This window comes from Bombus huntii, chromosome 7 (assembly GCF_024542735.1).
Source record: "Bombus huntii isolate Logan2020A chromosome 7, iyBomHunt1.1, whole genome shotgun sequence".
NCBI lineage: Eukaryota > Metazoa > Arthropoda > Insecta > Hymenoptera > Apidae > Bombus > Bombus huntii.
In genome coordinates, this window is record NC_066244.1 from 17,109,380 (window position 1) to 17,133,766 (window position 24,387).

Genomic DNA, 24,387 nt, shown 5'->3' on the forward strand with positions numbered 1-24,387 from the left:
CGTCATATGGTATAAAGTTATAACGTATTACGTTATATGGTGTAACGTTATAACGTATTACGTTATATGGTATAACGTTATAACGTATTACGTTATATGGTATAACGTCATATGATATAACGTTATAACGTATTACGTTATATGGTATACCGTAATATGGTATAACGTTATAACGTATTACGTTATATGGTATAACGTTATGACGTATTACGTTATATGGTATAACGTTAGAACGTATTACGTTATATGGGATAGCGTTATAACGTATTACGTTATATGGTATAACGTCATATGGTATAAAGTTATAACGTATTACGTTATATGGTATACCGTAATATGGTATAACGTTATAACGTATTACGTTATATGGTATAACGATATAACGTATTACGTTATATGGTATAACGTCATATGGTATAAAGTTATAACGTATTACGTTATATAGTATACCGTAATATGGTATAACGTTATAACGTATTACGTTATCGGGCATAACGTTATAACGTATTACATTATATGGTATAACGTTAGAACGTATTAAGTTATATGGTATAACGTTATAACGTATTACGTTATATGGTATAAAGTTATAACGTATTACGTTATATGGTATAACGTTATAACGTATTACGTTATATGGTATAACGTTATAACGTATTACGTTATATGGTGTAACGTCATATAGTATAAAGTTATAACGTATTACGTTATATGGTATATCGCTATAACGTATTACGGTATATGGTATAACGTTATAACGTATTACGTTATATGGTATAACGTTATAACGTATTACGTTATATGGTATAACGTTATAACGTATTACGTTATATGGTATAACGTTATAACGTATTACGTTATATGGTATAACGTTATAACGTATTACGTTATATGGTATAACGTTATAACGTATTACGTTATATGGTGTAACGTCATATAGTATAAAGTTATAACGTATTACGTTATATGGTATATCGCTATAACGTATTACGGTATATGGTATAACGTTATAACGTATTACGTTATATGGTATAACGTTATAACGTATTACGTTATATGGTGTAACGTCATATGGTATAAAGTTATAACGTATTACGTTATATGGTGTAACGTTATAACGTATTACGTTATATGGTATAACGTTATAACGTATTACGTTATATGGTATAACGTTATGACGTATTACGTTATATGGTATAACGTTAGAACGTATTACGTTATATGTTATAGGGTTATAACGTATTACGTTATATGGTATAACGTCATATGGTATAAAGTTATAACGTATTACGTTATATGGTATAACGTTATAACGTATTACGTTATATGGTATAACCTTATAACGTATTACGTTATATGGTATAACGTTATAACGTATTACGTTATATGGTATAACGTTATAACGTATTACGTTATATGGTATAACGTCATATGATATAAAGTTAGAACGTATTAAGTTATATGGTATAACGTTATAACGTATTACGTTATATGGTATAACGTTATAACGTATTACGTTATATGGTATAACGTTATAACGTATTACGTTATATGGTGTAACGTCATATAGTATAAAGTTATAACGTATTACGTTATATGGTATATCGCTATAACGTATTACGGTATATGGTATAACGTTATAACGTATTACGTTATATGGTATAACGTTATAACGTATTACGTTATATGGTATAACGTTATAACGTATTACGTTATATGGTATAACGTTATAACGTATTACGTTATATGGTATAACGTTATAACGTATTACGTTATATGGTATAACGTTATAACGTATTACGTTATATGGTGTAACGTCATATAGTATAAAGTTATAACGTATTACGTTATATGGTGTAACGTTATAACGTATTACGTTATATGGTATAACGTTATAACTTATTACCTTATATGGTATAACGTTATAACGTATTACGTTATATGGTATAACGTTATAACGTATTCGTTATATGGTATAACGTTACAACGTATTACGTTATATGGTGTAACGTTATAACGTATTACGTTATATGGTATAACGTTATAACTTATTACCTTATATGGTATAACGTTATAACGTATTACGTTATATGGTATAACGTTATAACGTATTCGTTATATGGTATAACGTTACAACGTATTACGTTATATGGTGTAACGTCATATGGTATAACGTTATAACGTATTACGTTATATGGTATAACGTTATAACGTATTACGTTATATGGTATAACGTTATAACGTATTACGTTATATGGTATAACGTTATAACGTATTACGTTATATGGTATAACGTCATATGATATAAAGTTATAACGTATTAAGTTATATGGTATAACGTTATAACGTATTACGTTATATGGTGTAGCGTCATATGGTATAAAGTTATAACGTATTACGTTATATGGTGTAACGTTATAACGTATTACGTTATATGGTATAACGTTATAACGTATTACGTTATATGGTATAACGTCATATGATATAACGTTATAACGTATTACGTTATATGGTATACCGTAATATGGTATAACGTTATAACGTATTACGTTATATGGCATAACGTTATGACGTATTACGTTATATGGTATAACGTTAGAACGTATTACGTTATATGGGATAACGTTATAACGTATTACGTTATATGGTATAACGTCATATGGTATAAAGTTATAACGTATTACGTTATATGGTATACCGTAATATGGTATAACGTGATAACGTATTACGTTATATGGTATAACGATATAACGTATTACGTTGTATGGTATAACGTCATATGGTATAAAGTTATAACGTATTACGTTATATAGTATACCGTAATATGGTATAACGTTATAACGTATTACGTTATCGGGCATAACGTTATAACGTATTACATTATATGGTATAAAGTTAGAACGTATTAAGTTATATGGTATAACGTTATAACGTATTACGTTATATGGTATAACGTTATAACGTATTACGTTATATGGTATAACGTTATAACGTATTACGTTATATGGTATAACGTCATATGGAATAAAGTTATAACGTATTACGTTATATGGTATAACGTTATAACGTATTACGTTATATGGTATAACGTTATAACGTATTACGTTATATGGTATAACGTTATAACGTATTACGTTATATGGTATAACGTCATATGATATAAAGTTAGAACGTATTAAGTTATATGGTATAACGTTATAACGTATTACGTTATATGGTGTAACGTCATATGGTATAAAGTTATAACATATTACGTTATATGGTATAACGTTATAAGGTATTACGACATATGGTATAACGTCATATGGTATAACGTTATAACGTATTACGTTATATGGTATAACGATATAACGTATTACGTTATATGGTATAACGTCATATGATATAAAGTTAGAACGTATTAAGTTATATGGTATAACGTTATAACGTATTACGTTATACGGTGTAACGTCATATGGTATAAAGTTATAACGTATTACGTTATATGGTGTAACGTTATAACGTATTACGTTATATGGTATAACGTTATAACGTATTACGTTATATGGTATAACGTTATGACGTATTACGTTATATGGTATAACGTTATAACGTATTACGTTATATGATATAACGTTATAACGTATTACGTTATATGGTATAACGTTATAACGTATTACGTTATATGGTGTAACGTCATATGGTATAAAGTTATAACATATTACGTTATATGGTATAACGTTATAAGGTATTACGACATATGGTATAACGTCATATGGTATAACGTTATAACGTATTACGTTATATGGTATAACGATATAACGTATTACGTTATATGGTATAACGTCATATGATATAAAGTTAGAACGTATTAAGTTATATGGTATAACGTTATAACGTATTACGTTATATGGTGTAACGTCATATGGTATAACGTTATAACGTATTACGTTATATGCTATAACGCTATAACGTATTACGTTATATGCTATAACGCTATAACGTATTACGTTATATGGTATAACGCTATAACGTATTACGTTATATGGTATAACGTTATAACGTATTACGTTGTATGGTATAACGTCATATGGTATAAAGTTATAACGTATTACGTTATATGGTATAACGTTATAACGTATTACGTTATATGGTATAACGTTATAACGTATTACGTTATATAGTATAACGTTATAACGTATTACGTTATATGGTATAACGTCATATGATATAAAGTTAGAACGTATTAAGTTATATGGTATAACGTTATAACGTATTACGTTATATGGTGTAACGTCATATGGTATAAAGTTATAACGTATTACGTTATATGGTGTAACGTTATAACGTATTACGTTATATGGTATAACGTTATAACGTATTACGTTATATGGTATAACGTCATATGATATAACGTTATAACGTATTACGTTATATGGTATACCGTAATATGGTATAACGTTATAACGTATTACGTTATATGGTATAACGTTATGACGTATTACGTTATATGGTATAACGTTAGAACGTATTACGTTATATGGGATAACGTTATAACGTATTACGTTATATGGTATAACGTCATATGGTATAAAGTTATAACGTATTACGTTATATGGTATACCGTAATATGGTATAACGTGATAACGTATTACGTTATATGGTATAACGATATAACGTATTACGTTGTATGGTATAACGTCATATGGTATAAAGTTATAACGTATTACGTTATATAGTATACCGTAATATGGTATAACGTTATAACGTATTACGTTATCGGGCATAACGTTATAACGTATTACATTATATGGTATAAAGTTAGAACGTATTAAGTTATATGGTATAACGTTATAACGTATTACGTTATATGGTATAACGTTATAACGTATTACGTTATATGGTATAACGTTATAACGTATTACGTTATATGGTATAACGTCATATGGAATAAAGTTATAACGTATTACGTTATATGGTATAACGTTATAACGTATTACGTTATATGGTATAACGTTATAACGTATTACGTTATATGGTATAACGTTATAACGTATTACGTTATATGGTATAACGTCATATGATATAAAGTTAGAACGTATTAAGTTATATGGTATAACGTTATAACGTATTACGTTATATGGTGTAACGTCATATGGTATAAAGTTATAACATATTACGTTATATGGTATAACGTTATAAGGTATTACGACATATGGTATAACGTCATATGGTATAACGTTATAACGTATTACGTTATATGGTATAACGATATAACGTATTACGTTATATGGTATAACGTCATATGATATAAAGTTAGAACGTATTAAGTTATATGGTATAACGTTATAACGTATTACGTTATACGGTGTAACGTCATATGGTATAAAGTTATAACGTATTACGTTATATGGTGTAACGTTATAACGTATTACGTTATATGGTATAACGTTATAACGTATTACGTTATATGGTATAACGTTATGACGTATTACGTTATATGGTATAACGTTATAACGTATTACGTTATATGATATAACGTTATAACGTATTACGTTATATGGTATAACGTTATAACGTATTACGTTATATGGTGTAACGTCATATGGTATAAAGTTATAACATATTACGTTATATGGTATAACGTTATAACGTATTACGTTATATGGTGTAACGTCATATGGTATAACGTTATAACGTATTACGTTATATGCTATAACGCTATAACGTATTACGTTATATGCTATAACGCTATAACGTATTACGTTATATGGTATAACGCTATAACGTATTACGTTATATGGTATAACGTTATAACGTATTACGTTGTATGGTATAACGTCATATGGTATAAAGTTATAACGTATTACGTTATATGGTATAACGTTATAACGTATTACGTTATATGGTATAACGTTATAACGTATTACGTTATATGGTATAACGTTATAACGTATTACGTTATATGGTATAACGTCATATGATATAAAGTTAGAACGTATTAAGTTATATGGTATAACGTTATAACGTATTACGTTATATGGTGTAACGTCATATGGTATAAAGTTATAACGTATTACGTTATATGGTGTAACGTTATAACGTATTACGTTATATGGTATAACGTTATAACGTATTACGTTATATGGTATAACGTTATGACGTATTACGTTATATGGTATAACGTTAGAACGTATTACGTTATATGGTATAGGGTTATAACGTATTACGTTATATGGTATAACGTCATATGGTATAAAGTTATAACGTATTACGTTATATGGTATAACGTTATAACGTATTACGTTATATGGTATAACCTTATAACGTATTACGTTATATGGTATAACGTTATAACGTATTACGTTATATGGTATAACGTTTAACGTATTACGTTATATGGTATAACGTCATATGATATAAAGTTAGAACGTATTAAGTTATATGGTATAACGTTATAACGTATTACGTTATATGGTATAACGTTATAACGTATTACGTTATATGGTGTAACGTCATATAGTATAAAGTTATAACGTATTACGTTATATGGTATATCGCTATAACGTATTACGGTATATGGTATAACGTTATAACGTATTACGTTATATGGTATAACGTCATATGATATAACGTTATAACGTATTACGTTATATTGTATATCGTTATAACGTATTACGTTATATGGTATAACGTCATATGGTATATAGTTACAACGTATTACGTTATATGGTATAACGTTATAACGTATTACGTTATATGGTATAACGTTATAACGTATTACGTTATATGGTATAACGTTATAACGTATTACGTTATATGGTGTAACGTCATATGGTATAAAGTTATAACGCATTACGTTATATGGTGTAACGTTATAACGTATTACGTTATATGGTATAACGTTATAACTTATTACCTTATATGGTATAACGTCATATGGTATAAAGTTATAACGTATTACGTTATATGGTATAACGTTATAACGTATTACGTTATATGCTATAACGCTATAACGTATTACGTTATATGCTATAACGCTATAACGTATTACGTTATATGGTATAACGCTATAACGTATTACGTTATATGGTATAACGTTATAACGTATTACGTTATATGGTATAACGTTATAACGTATTACGTTATATGGTATAACGTCATACGATATAACGTTATAACGTATTACGTTATATGATATAACGTTATAACGTATTACGTTATATGGTATAACGTTATAACGTATTACGTTATATGGTGTAACGTCATATGGTATAAAGTTATAACATATTACGTTATATGGTATAACGTTATAAGGTATTACGACATATGGTATAACGTCATATGGTATAACGTTATAACGTATTACGTTATATGGTATAACGATATAACGTATTACGTTATATGGTATAACGTCATATGTTATAAAGTTATAACGTATTACGTTATATGGTATGACGTTATAATGTATTACGTTATATGGTATAACGTTATAACGTATTACGTTAAATGGTATAACGTTATAACGTATTACGTTATATGGTATAACGTTAGAACGTATTACGTTATATGGTATAACGTTATAACGTATTACGTTATATGGTATACCGTAATATGGTATAACGTTATAACGTATTACGTTATATGGTATACCGTAATATGGTATAACGTTATAACGTATTACGTTATATGGTATAACGTTATAACGTATTACGTTGTATGGTATAACGTCATATGGTATAAAGTTATAACGTATTACGTTATATGGTATAACGTTATAACGTATTACGTTATACGGTATAACGTTATAACGTATTACGTTATATGGTATAACGTTATAACGTATTACGTTATATGGTATAACGTCATATGATATAAAGTTAGAACGCATTAAGTTATATGGTATAAGGTTATAACGTATTACGTTATATGGTGTAACGTCATATGGTATAAAGTTATAACGTATTACGTTATATGGTGTAACGTTATAACGTATTACGTTATATGGTATAACGTTATAACGTATTACGTTATATGGTATAACGTTATGACGTATTACGTTATATGGTATAACGTTAGAACGTATTACGTTATATGGTATAGGGTTATAACGTATTACGTTATATGGTATAACGTCATATGGTATAAAGTTATAACGTATTACGTTATATGGTATAACGTTATAACGTATTACGTTATATGGTATAACCTTATAACGTATTACGTTATATGGTATAACGTTATAACGTATTACGTTATATGGTATAACGTTATAACGTATTGCGTTATATGGTATAACGTCATATGATATAAAGTTAGAACGTATTAAGTTATATGGTATAACGTTATAACGTATTACGTTATATGGTGTAACGTCATATGGTATAAAGTTATAACGTATTACGTTATATGGTGTAACGTTATAACGTATTACGTTATATGGTATAACGTTATAACGTATTACGTTATATGGTATAACGTTATGACGTATTACGTTATATGGTATAACGTTAGAACGTATTACGTTATATGGTATAGGGTTATAACGTATTACGTTATATGGTATAACGTCATATGGTATAAAGTTATAACGTATTACGTTATATGGTATAACGTTATAACGTATTACGTTATATGGTATAACCTTATAACGTATTACGTTATATGGTATAACGTTATAACGTATTACGTTATATGGTATAACGTTATAACGTATTACGTTATATGGTATAACGTCATATGATATAAAGTTAGAACGTATTAAGTTATATGGTATAACGTTATAACGTATTACGTTATATGGTATAACGTTATAACGTATTACGTTATATGGTGTAACGTCATATAGTATAAAGTTATAACGTATTACGTTATATGGTATATCGCTATAACGTATTACGGTATATGGTATAACGTTATAACGTATTACGTTATATGGTATAACGTTATAACGTATTACGTTATATGGTATAACGTTATAACGTATTACGTTATATGGTATAACGTTATAACGTATTACGTTATATGGTATAACGTTATAACGTATTACGTTATATGGTATAACGTTACAACGTATTACGTTATATGGTGTAACGTCATATGGTATAAAGTTATAACGTATTACGTTATATGGTGTAACGTTAAAACGTATTACGTTATATGGTATAACGTTATAACTTATTACCTTATATGGTATAACGTTATAACGTATTACGTTATATGGTATAACGTTATAACGTATTACGTTATATGGTATAACGTTACAACGTATTACGCTATATGGTGTAACGTCATATGGTATAAAGTTATAACGTATTACGTTATATGGTGTAACGTTATAACGTATTACGTTATATGGTATAACGTTATAACTTATTACCTTATATGTTATAACGTCATATGGTATAAAGTTATAACGTGTTACGTTATATGGTATAACGTTATAACGTATTACGTTATATGGTATAACGTTATAACGTATTACGTTATATGGTATAACGTTATAACGTATTACGTTATATGGTATAACGTTATAACGTATTACGTTATATGGTATAACGTCATATGATATAAAGTTATAACGTATTAAGTTATATGGTATAACGTTATAACGTATTACGTTATATGGTGTAGCGTCATATGGTATAAAGTTATAACGTATTACGTTATATGGTGTAACGTTATAACGTATTACGTTATATGGTGTAACGTTATAACGTATTACGTTATATGGTGTAACGTTATAACGTATTACGTTATATGGTATAACGTCATATGATATAACGTTATAACGTATTACGTTATATGGTATACCGTAATATGGTATAACGTTATAACGTATTACGTTATATGGTATAACGTTATGACGTATTACGTTATATGGTATAACGTTAGAACGTATTACGTTATATGGGATAACGTTATAACGTATTACGTTATATGGTATAACGTCATATGGTATAAAGTTATAACGTATTACGTTATATGGTATACCGTAATATGGTATAACGTTATAACGTATTACGTTATATGGTATAACGATATAACGTATTACGTTATATGGTATAACGTCATATGGTATAAAGTTATAACGTATTACGTTATATAGTATACCGTAATATGGTATAACGTTATAACGTATTACGTTATCGGGCATAACGTTATAACGTATTACATTATATGGTATAACGTTAGAACGTATTAAGTTATATGGTATAACGTTATAACGTATTACGTTATATGGTATAACGTTATAACGTATTACGTTATATGGTATAACGTTATGACGTATTACGTTATATGGTATAACGTCATATGGTATAACGTTATAACGTATTACGTTATTTGGTATGACGTTATAATGTATTACGTTATATGGTATAACGTTATGACGTATTACGTTATATGGTATAACGTTAGAACGTATTACGATATATGGTATAACGTCATATGGTATAAAGTTATAACGTATTACGTTATATGGTATAACGTTATAACGTATTACGTTATATGGTATAACGTTATAACGTATTACGTTATATGGTATAACGTTATAACGTATTACGTTATATGGTATAACGTCATATGATATAAAGTTAGAACGTATTAAGTTATATGGTATAACGTTATAACGTATTACGTTATATGGTGTAACGTCATATGGTATAAAGTTATAACGTATTACGTTATATGGTGTAACGTTATAACGTATTACGTTATATGGTATAACGTTATAACGTATTACGTTATATGGTATAACGTTATAACGTATTACGTTATATGGTATAACGTCATATGATGTAACGTTATAACGTATTACGTTATATGGTATACCGTAATATGGTATAACGTTATAACGTATTACGTTATATGGTATAACGTTATGACGTATTACGTTATATGGTATAACGTTAGAACGTATTACGTTATATGGTATAGGGTTATAACGTATTACGTTATATGGTATAACGTCATATGGTATAAAGTTATAACGTATTACGTTATATGGTATAACGTTATAACGTATTACGTTATATGGTATAACGTCATATGGAATAAAGTTATAACGTATTACGTTATATGGTATAACGTTATAACGTATTACGTTATATGGTATAACGTTATAACGTATTACGTTATATGGTATAACGTTATAACGTATTACGTTATATGGTATTACGTTATAACGTATTACGTTATATGGTATAACGTTATGACGTATTACGTTATATGGTATAACGTTAGAACGTATTACGATATATGGTATAACGTCATATGGTATAAAGTTATAGCGTATTACGTTATATGGTATAACGTTATAACGTATTACGTTATATGGTATAACGTTATAACGTATTACGTTATATGGTATAACGTCATATGGAATAAAGTTATAACGTATTACGTTATATGGCATAACGATATAACGTATTACGTTATATGGTATAACGTTATAACGTATTACGTTATATGGTATAACGTTATGACGTATTACGTTATATGGTATAACGTCATATGATATAAAGTTAGAACGTATTAAGTTATATGGTATAACGTTATAACGTATTACGTTATATGGTATAACGTTATAACGTATTACGTTATATGCTATAACGTTATAACGTATTACGTTATATGGTATAACGTCATATGGTATAAAGTTAAAACGTATTACGTTATATGGTATACCGTCATATGGTATAACGTTATAACGTATTACGTTAAATGATATAACGTTATAACGTATTACGTTATATGGTATAACGTCATATGATATAAAGTTAGAACGTATTACGTTAAATGATATAACGTTATAACGTATTACGTTATATGATATAACGTTATAACGTATTACGTTATATGGTATAACGTTATAACGTATTACGTTATATGGTATAACGTTATAACGTATTACGTTATATGCTATAACGCTATAACGTATTACGTTATATGCTATAACGCTATAACGTATTACGTTATATGGTATAACGTTATAACGTATTACGTTATATGGTATAACGTTATAACGTATTACGTTATATGGTATAACGTTATAACGCATTACGTTATATGTAATAACGTCATACGATATAACGTTATAACGTATTACGTTATATGATATAACGTTATAACGTATTACGTTATATGGTATAACGTTATAACGTATTACGTTATATGATATAACGTTATAACGTATTACGTTATATGGTATAACGTTATAACGTATTACGTTATATGGTGTAACGTCATATGGTATAAAGTTATAACATATTACGTTATATGGTGTAACGTTATAACGTATTACGTTATATGGTATAACGTTATAACTTATTACCTTATATGGTATAACGTCATATGGTATAAAGTTATAACGTATTACGTTATATGGTATAACGTGATATGGTATAACGTTATAACGTATTACGTTATATGGTATAACGTTAGAACGTATTACGTTATATGGGATAACGTTATAACGTATTGCGTTATATGGTATAACGTTATAACGTATTACGTTATATGGTATAACGTCATATGATATAAAGTTATAACGTATTAAGTTATATGGTATAACGTTATAACGTATTACGTTATATGGTGTAGCGTCATATGGTATAAAGTTATAACGTATTACGTTATATGGTGTAACGATATAACGTATTACGTTATATGGTATAACGTTATAACGTATTACGTTATATGGTATAACGTCATATGATATAACGTTATAACGTATTACGTTATATGGTATACCGTAATATGGTATAACGTTATAACGTATTACGTTATATGGTATAACGTTATGACGTATTACGTTATATGGTATAACGTTAGAACGTATTACGTTATATGGGATAACGTTATAACGTATTACGTTATATGGTATAACGTCATATGGTATAAAGTTATAACGTATTACGTTATATGGTATACCGTAATATGGTATAACGTTATAACGTATTACGTTATATGGTATAACGATATAACGTATTACGTTATATGGTATAACGTCATATGGTATAAAGTTATAACGTATTACGTTATATAGTATACCGTAATATGGTATAACGTTATAACGTATTACGTTATCGGGCATAACGTTATAACGTATTACATTATATGGTATAACGTTAGAACGTATTAAGTTATATGGTATAACGTTATAACGTATTACGTTATATGGTATAACGTTATAACGTATTACGTTATATGGTATAACGTTATAACGTATTACGTTATATGGTATAACGTCATATGGTATAACGTTATAACGTATTACGTTATTTGGTATGACGTTATAATGTATTACGTTATATGGTATAACGTTATGACGTATTACGTTATATGGTACAACGTTAGAACGTATTACGATATATGGTATAACGTCATATGGTATAAAGTTATAACGTATTACGTTATATGGTATAACGTTATAACGTATTACGTTATATGGTATAACGTTATAACGTATTACGTTATATGGTATAACGTCATATGGAATAAAGTTATAACGTATTACGCTATATGGTATAACGTTATAACGTATTACGTTATATGGTATAACGTTATAACGTATTACGTTATATGGTATAACGTTATAACGTATTACGTTATATGGTATAACGTTATAACGTATTACGTTATATGGTATACCGTAATATGGTGTAACGTTATAACGTATTACGTTATATGGTATAAAGTTATAACGTATTACGTTATATGGTATAACGTTATAACGTATTACGTTATATAGTATAACGTCATATGGAATAAAGTTATAACGTATTACGTTATATGCTATAACGTTATAACGTATTACGTTATATGGCATAACGTCATATGGTATAAAGTTATAACGTATTACGTTATATGGTATACCGTAATATGGTATAACGTTATAACGTATTACGTTAAATGATATAACGTTATAACGTATTACGTTATATGATATAACGTTATAACGTATTACGTTATATGGTATAACGTTATAACGTATTACGTTATATGCTATAACGCTATAACGTATTACGTTATATGCTATAACGCTATAACGTATTACGTTATATGCTATAACGCTATAACGTATTACGTTATATGGTATAACGTTATAACGTATTACGTTATATGGTATAACGTTATAACGTATTACGTTATATGTAATAACGTCATACGATATAACGTTATAACGTATTACGTTATATGGTATACCGTAATATGGTATAACGTTATAACGTATTACGTTATATGGTATAACGTTATGACGTATTACGTTATATGGTATAACGTTAGAACGTATTACGTTATATGGGATAACGTTATAACGTATTACGTTATATGGTATAACGTCATATGGTATAAAGTTATAACGTATTACGTTATATGGTATACCGTAATATGGTATAACGTTATAACGTATTACGTTATATGGTATAACGATATAACGTATTACGTTATATGGTATAACGTCATATGGTATAAAGTTATAACGTATTACGTTATATAGTATACCGTAATATGGTATAACGTTATAACGTATTACGTTATCGGGCATAACGTTATAACGTATTACATTATATGGTATAACGTTAGAACGTATTAAGTTATATGGTATAACGTTATAACGTATTACGTTATATGGTATAACGTTATAACGTATTACGTTATATGGTATAACGTTATAACGTATTACGTTATATGGTATAACGTCATATGGTATAACGTTATAACGTATTACGTTATTTGGTATGACGTTATAATGTATTACGTTATATGGTATAACGTTATGACGTATTACGTTATATGGTACAACGTTAGAACGTATTACGATATATGGTATAACGTCATATGGTATAAAGTTATAACGTATTACGTTATATAGTATACCGTAATATGGTATAACGTTATAACGTATTACGTTATCGGGCATAACGTTATAACGTATTACATTATATGGTATAACGTTAGAACGTATTAAGTTATATGGTATAACGTTATAACGTATTACGTTATATGGTATAACGTTATAACGTATTACGTTATATGCTATAACGCTATAACGTATTACGTTATATGCTATAACGCTATAACGTATTACGTTATATGGTATAACGTTATAACGTATTACGTTATATGGTATAACGTTATAACGTATTACGTTATATGTAATAACGTCATACGATATAACGTTATAACGTATTACGTTATATGATATAACGTTATAACGTATTACGTTATATGGTATAACGTTATAACGTATTACGTTATATGGTGTAACGTCATATGGTATAAAGTTATAACATATTACGTTATATGGTGTAACGTTATAACGTATTACGTTATATGGTATAACGTTATAACTTATTACCTTATATGGTATAACGTCATATGGTATAAAGTTATAACGTATTACGTTATATGGTATAACGTGATATGGTATAACGTTATAACGTATTACGTTATATGGTATAACGTTAGAACGTATTACGTTATATGGGATAACGTTATAACGTATTACGTTATATGGTATAACGTTATAACGTATTACGTTATATGGTATAACGTCATGTGATATAAAGTTATAACGTATTAAGTTATATGGTATAACGTTATAACGTATTACGTTATATGGTGTAGCGTCATATGGTATAAAGTTATAACGTATTACGTTATATGGTGTAACGATATAACGTATTACGTTATATGGTATAACGTTATAACGTATTACGTTATATGGTATAACGTCATATGATATAACGTTATAACGTATTACGTTATATGGTATACCGTAATATGGTATAACGTTATAACGTATTACGTTATATGGTATAACGTTATGACGTATTACGTTATATGGTATAACGTTAGAACGTATTACGTTATATGGGATAACGTTATAACGTATTACGTTATATGGTATAACGTCATATGGTATAAAGTTATAACGTATTACGTTATATGGTATACCGTAATATGGTATAACGTTATAACGTATTACGTTATATGGTATAACGATATAACGTATTACGTTATATGGTATAACGTCATATGGTATAAAGTTATAACGTATTACGTTATATAGTATACCGTAATATGGTATAACGTTATAACGTATTACGTTATCGGGCATAACGTTATAACGTATTACATTATATGGTGTAACGTTAGAACGTATTAAGTTATATGGTATAACGTTATAACGTATTACGTTATATGGTATAACGTTATAACGTATTACGTTATATGGTATAACGTTATAACGTATTACGTTATATGGTATAACGTTATAACGTATTACGTTATATGGTATAACGTCAGATGATATAAAGTTAGAACGTATTACGTTATATGGTATAACGTTATAACGTATTACGTTATATGGTATAACGTTATAACGTATTACGTTATATGGTATAACGTCATATGGAATAAAGTTATAACGTATTACGTTATATGGTATAACGTTATGACGTATTACGTTATATGGTATAACGTTATAACGTATTACGTTATATGGTATAACGTTATAACGTATTACGTTATATGGTATAACGTTATAACGTATTACGTTATATGGTATAACGTCAGATGATATAAAGTTAGAACGTATTAAGTTATATGGTATAACGTTATAACGTATTACGTTATATGGTGTAACGTCATATGGTATAAAGTTATAACGTATTACGTTATATGGTGTAACGTTATAACGTATTACGTTATATGGTATAACGTTATAACGTATTACGTTATATGGTATAACGTTATAACGTATTACGTTATATGGTATAACGTCATATGATATAACGTTATAACGTATTACGTTATATGGTATACCGTAATATGGTATAACGTTATAACGTATTACGTTATATGGTATAACGTTATGACGTATTACGTTATATGGTATAACGTTAGAACGTATTACGTTATATGGTATAGGGTTATAACGTATTACGTTATATGGTATAACGTCATATGGTATAAAGTTATAACGTATTACGTTATATGGTATAACGTTATAACGTATTACGTTATATGGTATAACGTCATATGGAATAAAGTTATAACGTATTACGTTATATGGTATAACGTTATAACGTATTACGTTATATGGTATAACGTTATAACGTATTACGTTATATGGTATAACGTTATAACGTATTACGTTATATGGTATTACGTTATAACGTATTACGTTATATGGTATAACGTTATGACGTATTACGTTATATGGTATAACGTTAGAACGTATTACGATATATGGTATAACGTCATATGGTATAAAGTTATAACGTATTACGTTATATGGTATAACGTTATAACGTATTACGTTATATGGTATAACGTTATAACGTATTACGTTATATGGTATAACGTCATATGGAATAAAGTTATAACGTATTACGTTATATGGTATAACGATATAACGTATTACGTTATATGGTATAACGTTATAACGTATTACGTTATATGGTATAACGTTATAACGTATTACGTTATATGGTATAACGTCATATGATATAAAGTTAGAACGTATTAAGTTATATGGTATAACGTCATATGGTATAAAGTTATAACGTATTACGTTATATGGTATAACGTTATAACGTATTACGTTATATGGTATAACCTTATAACGTATTACGTTATATGGTATAACGTTATAACGTATTACGTTATATGGTATAACGTTATAACGTATTACGTTATATGGTATAACGTCATATGATATAAAGTTAGAACGTATTAAGTTATATGGTATAACGTTATAACGTATTACGTTATATGGTATAACGTTATAACGTATTACGTTATATGGTGTAACGTCATATAGTATAAAGTTATAACGTATTACGTTATATGGTATATCGCTATAACGTATTACGGTATATGGTATAACGTTATAACGTATTACGTTATATGGTATAACGTTATAACGTATTACGTTATATGGTATAACGTTATAACGTATTACGTTATATGGTATAACGTTATAACGTATTACGTTATATGGTATGACGTTATAGCGTATTACGTTATATGGTATAACGTTATAACGTATTACGTTATATGGTATAACGTTACAACGTATTACGTTATATGGTGTAACGTCATATGGTATAAAGTTATAACGTATTACGTTATATGGTGTAACGTTATAACGTATTACGTTATATGGTATAACGTTATAACTTATTACCTCATATGGTATAACGTTATAACGTATTACGTTATATGGTATAACGTTATAACGTATTACGTTATATGGTGTAACGTCATATGGTATAAAGTTATAACGTATTACGTTATATGGTATAACGTCATATGATATAAAGTTATAACGTATTAAGTTATATGGTATAACGTTATAACGTATTACGTTATATGGTGTAGCGTCATATGGTATAAAGTTATAACGTATTACGTTATATGGTGTAACGTTATAACGTATTACGTTATATGGTATAACGTTATAACGTATTACGTTATATGGTATAACGTCATATGATATAACGTTATAACGTATTACGTTATATGGTATACCGTAATATGGTATAACGTTATAACGTATTACGTTATATGGTATAACGTTATGACGTATTACGTTATATGGTATAACGTTAGAACGTATTACGTTATATGGTATAGGGTTATAACGTATTACGTCATATGGGTATAACGTCATATGGAATAAAGTTATAACGTATTACGTTATATGGTATAACGTTATAACGTATTACGTTATATGGTATAACGTTATAACGTATTACGTTATATGGTATAACGTTATAACGTATTACGTTATATGGTATAACGTTATAACGTATTACGTTATATGGTATAACGTTATGACGTATTACGTTATATGGTATAACGTTAGAACGTATTACGATATATGGTATAACGTCATATGGTATAAAGTTATAACGTATTACGTTATATGGTATAACGTTATAACGTATTACGTTATATGGTATAACGTTATAACGTATTACGTTATATGGTATAACGTCATATGGAATAAAGTTATAACGTATTACGTTATATGGTATAACGATATAACGTATTACGTTATATGGTATAACGTTATAACGTATTACGTTATATGGTATAACGTCATATGATATAAAGTTAGAACGTATTAAGTTATATGGTATAACGTTATAACTTATTACGTTATATGGTATAACGTTATAATATATTACGTTATATGCTATAACGTTATAACGTATTACGTTATATGGTATAACGTTATATGGTATAACGTTATGACGTATTACGTTATATGGTATAACGTTATAACGTATTACGTTATATGGTATAACCTTATAACGTATTACGTTATATGGTATAACGTTATAACGTATTACGTTATATGGTATAACGTTATAACGTATTACGTTATATGGTATAACGTCATATGATATAAAGTTAGAACGTATTAAGTTATATGGTATAACGTTATAACGTATTACGTTATATGGTATAACGTTATAACGTATTACGTTATATGGTGTAACGTCATATAGTATAAAGTTATAACGTATTACGTTATATGGTATATCGCTATAACGTATTACGGTATATGGTATAACGTTATAACGTATTACGTTATATGGTATAACGTTATAACGTATTACGTTATATGGTATAACGTTATAACGTATTACGTTATATGGTATAACGTTATAACGTATTACGTTATATGGTATAACGTTATAACGTATTACGTTATATGGTATAACGTTATAACGTATTACGTTATATGGTGTAACGTCATATAGTATAAAGTTATAACGTATTACGTTATATGGTATATCGCTATAACGTATTACGGTATATGGTATAACGTTATAACGTATTACGTTATATGGTATAACGTTATAACGTATTACGTTATATGGTATAAGGTTATAACGTATTACGTTATATGGTATAACGTTACAACGTATTACGTTATATGGTGTAACGTCATATGGTATAAAGTTATAACGTATTACGTTATATGGTGTAACGTGATAACGTATTACGTTATATGGTATAACGTTATAACTTATTACCTTATATGGTATAACGTTATAACGTATTACGTTATATGGTATAACGTTATAACGTATTACGTTATATGGTGTAACGTCATATGGTATAAAGTTATAACGTATTACGTTATATGGTGTAACGTTATAACGTATTACGTTATATGGTATAACGTTATAACTTATTACCTTATATGGTATAACGTTATAACGTATTACGTTATATGGTATAACGTTACAACGTATTACGTTATATGGTGTAACGTCATATGGTATAAAGTTATAACGTATTACGTTATATGGTGTAACGTTATAACGTATTACGTTATATGGTATAACGTTATAACTTATTACCTTATATGGTATAACGTCATATGGTATAAAGTTATAACGTGTTACGTTATATGGTATAACGTTATAATGTATTACGTTATATGGTATAACGTTATAACGTATTACGTTATATGGTATAACGTTATAACGTATTACGTTATATGGTATAACGTTATAACGTATTACGTTATATGGTATAACGTTATAACGTATTACGTTATATGGTATAACGTCATATGATATAAAGTTATAACGTATTAAGTTATATGGTATAACGTTATAACGTATTACGTTATATGGTGTAGCGTCATATGGTATAAAGTTATAACGTATTACGTTATATGGTGTAACGTTATAACGTATTACGTTATATGGTATAACGTTATAACGTATTACGTTATATGGTATAACGTTATAACGTATTACGTTATATGGTATAACGTTATAACGTATTACGTTATATGGTATAACGTCATATGGTATAACGTTATAACGTATTACGTTAGTTGGTATGACGTTATAATGTATTACGTTATATGGTATAACGTTATGACGTATTACGTTATATGGTATAACGTTAGAACGTATTACGATATATGGTATAACGTCATATGGTATAAAGTTATAACGTATTACGTTATACGGTATAACGTTATAACGTATTACGTTATATGGTATAACGTTATAACGTATTACGTTATATCGTATAACGTCATATGGAATAAAGTTATAACGTATTACGTTATATGGTATAACGTTATAACGTATTACGTTATATGGTATAACGTTATAACGTATTACGTTATATGGTATAACGTTATAACGTATTACGTTATATGGTATAACGTCATATGATATGAAGTTAGAACGTATTAAGTTATATGGTATAACGTTATAACGTATTACGTTATATGGTGTAACGTCATATGGTATAAAGTTATAACGTATTACGTTATATGGTGTAACGTTATAACGTATTACGTTATATGGTATAACGTTATAACGTATTACGTTATATGGTATAACGTTATAACGTATTACGTTATATGGTATAACGTCATATGATATAACGTTATAACGTATTACGTTATATGGTATACCGTAATATGGTATAACGTTATAACGTATTACGTTATATGGTATAACGTTATGACGTATTACGTTATATGGTATAACGTTAGAACGTATTACGTTATATAGTATAGGGTTATAACGTATTACGTTATATGGTATAACGTCATATGGTATAAAGTTATAACGTATTACGTTATATGGTATAACGTTATAACGTATTACGTTATATGGTATAACCTTATAACGTATTACGTTATATGGTATAACGTTATAACGTATTACGTTATATGGTATAACGTTATAACGTATTACGTTATATGGTATAACGTCATATGATATAAAGTTAGAACGTATTAAGTTATATGGTATAACGTTATAACGTATTACGTTATATGGTATAACGTTATAACGTATTACGTTATATGGTGTAACGTCATATAGTATAAAGTTATAACGTATTACGTTATATGGTATATCGCTATAACGTATTACGGTATATGGTATAACGTTATAACGTATTACGTTATATGGTATAACGTTATAACGTATTACGTTATATGGTATAACGTTATAACGTATTACGTTATATGGTATAACGTTATAACGTATTACGTTATATGGTATAACGTTATAACGTATTAGGTTATATGGTGTAACGTCATATAGTATAAAGTTATAACGTATTACGTTATATGGTATATCGCTATAACGTATTACGGTATATGGTATAACGTTATAACGTATTACGTTATATGGTATAACGTTATAGCGTATTACGTTATATGGTATAACGTTATAACGTATTACGTTATATGGTATAACGTTACAACGTATTACGTTATATGGTGTAACGTCATATGGTATAAAGTTATAACGTATTACGTTATATGGTGTAACGTTATAACGTATTACGTTATATGGTATAACGTTATAACTTATTACCTCATATGGTATAACGTTATAACGTATTACGTTATATGGTATAACGTTATAACGTATTACGTTATATGGTGTAACGTCATATGGTATAAAGTTATAACGTATTACGTTATATGGTATAACGTCATATGATATAAAGTTATAACGTATTAAGTTATATGGTATAACGTTATAACGTATTACGTTATATGGTGTAGCGTCATATGGTATAAAGTTATAACGTATTACGTTATATGGTGTAACGTTATAACGTATTACGTTATATGGTATAACGTTATAACGTATTACGTTATATGGTATAACGTCATATGATATAACGTTATAACGTATTACGTTATATGGTATACCGTAATATGGTATAACGTTATAACGTATTACGTTATATGGTATAACGTTATGACGTATTACGTTATATGGTATAACGTTAGAACGTATTACGTTATATGGGATAACGTTATAACGTATTACGTTATATGGTATAACGTCATATGGTATAAAGTTATAACGTATTACGTTATATGGTATACCGTAATATGGTATAACGTTATAACGTATTACGTTATATGGTATAACGATATAACGTATTACGTTATATGGTATAACGTCATGTGGTATAACGTTATAACGTATTACGTTATTTGGTATGACGTTATAATGTATTACGTTATATGGTATAACGTTATGACGTATTACGTTATATGGTATAACGTTAGAACGTATTAAGTTATATGGTATAACGTTATAACGTATTACGTTATATGGTATAACGTTATAACGTATTACGTTATATGGTATAACGTTATAACGTATTACGTTATATGGTATAACGTCATATGGAATAAAGTTATAACGTATTACGTTATATGGTATAACGTTATAACGTATTACGTTATATGGTATAACGTTATAACGTATTACGTTATATGGTATAACGTTATAACGTATTACGCTATATGGTATAACGTCATATGATATAAAGTTAGAACGTATTAAGTTATATGGTATAACGTTATAACGTATTACGTTATATGGTATAACGTTATGACGTATTACGTTATATGGTATAACGTTAGAACGTATTACGATATATGGTATAACGTCATATGGTATAAAGTTATAACGTATTACGTTATATGGTATAACGTTATAACGTCATATGGAATAAAGTTATAACGTATTACGTTATATGGTATAACGTTATAACGTATTACGTTATATGGTATAACGTTATAACGTAATACGTTATATGGTATAACGTTATAACGTATTACGTTATATGGTATAACGTTATAACGTATTACGTTATATGGTATAACGTTATGACGTATTACGTTATATGGTATAACGTTAGAACGTATTACGATATATGGTATAACGTCATATGGTATAAAGTTATAACGTATTACGTTATATGGTATAACGTTATAACGTATTACGTTATATGGTATAACGTTATAACGTATTACGTTATATGGTATAACGTCATATGGAATAAAGTTATAACGTATTACGTTATATGGTATAACGATATAACGTATTACGTTATATGGTATAACGTTATAACGTATTACGTTATATGGTATAACGTCATATGATATAAAGTTAGAACGTATTAAGTTATATGGTATAACGTTATAACTTATTACGTTATATGGTATAACGTTATAACGTATTACGTTATATGGTATAACGTCATATGATATAAAGTTAGAACGTATTAAGTTATATGGTATAACGTTATAACGTATTACGTTATATGGTGTAACGTCATATGGTATAAAGTTATAACGTATTACGTTATATGGTGTAACGTTATAACGTATTACGTTATATGGTATAACGTTATAACGTATTACGTTATATGGTATAACGTTATAACGTATTACGTTATATGGTATAACGTCATATGATATAACGTTATAACGTATTACGTTATATGGTATAACGTCATATGATATAACGTTATAACGTATTACGTTATATGGTATACCGTAATATGGTATAACGTTATAACGTATTACGTTAT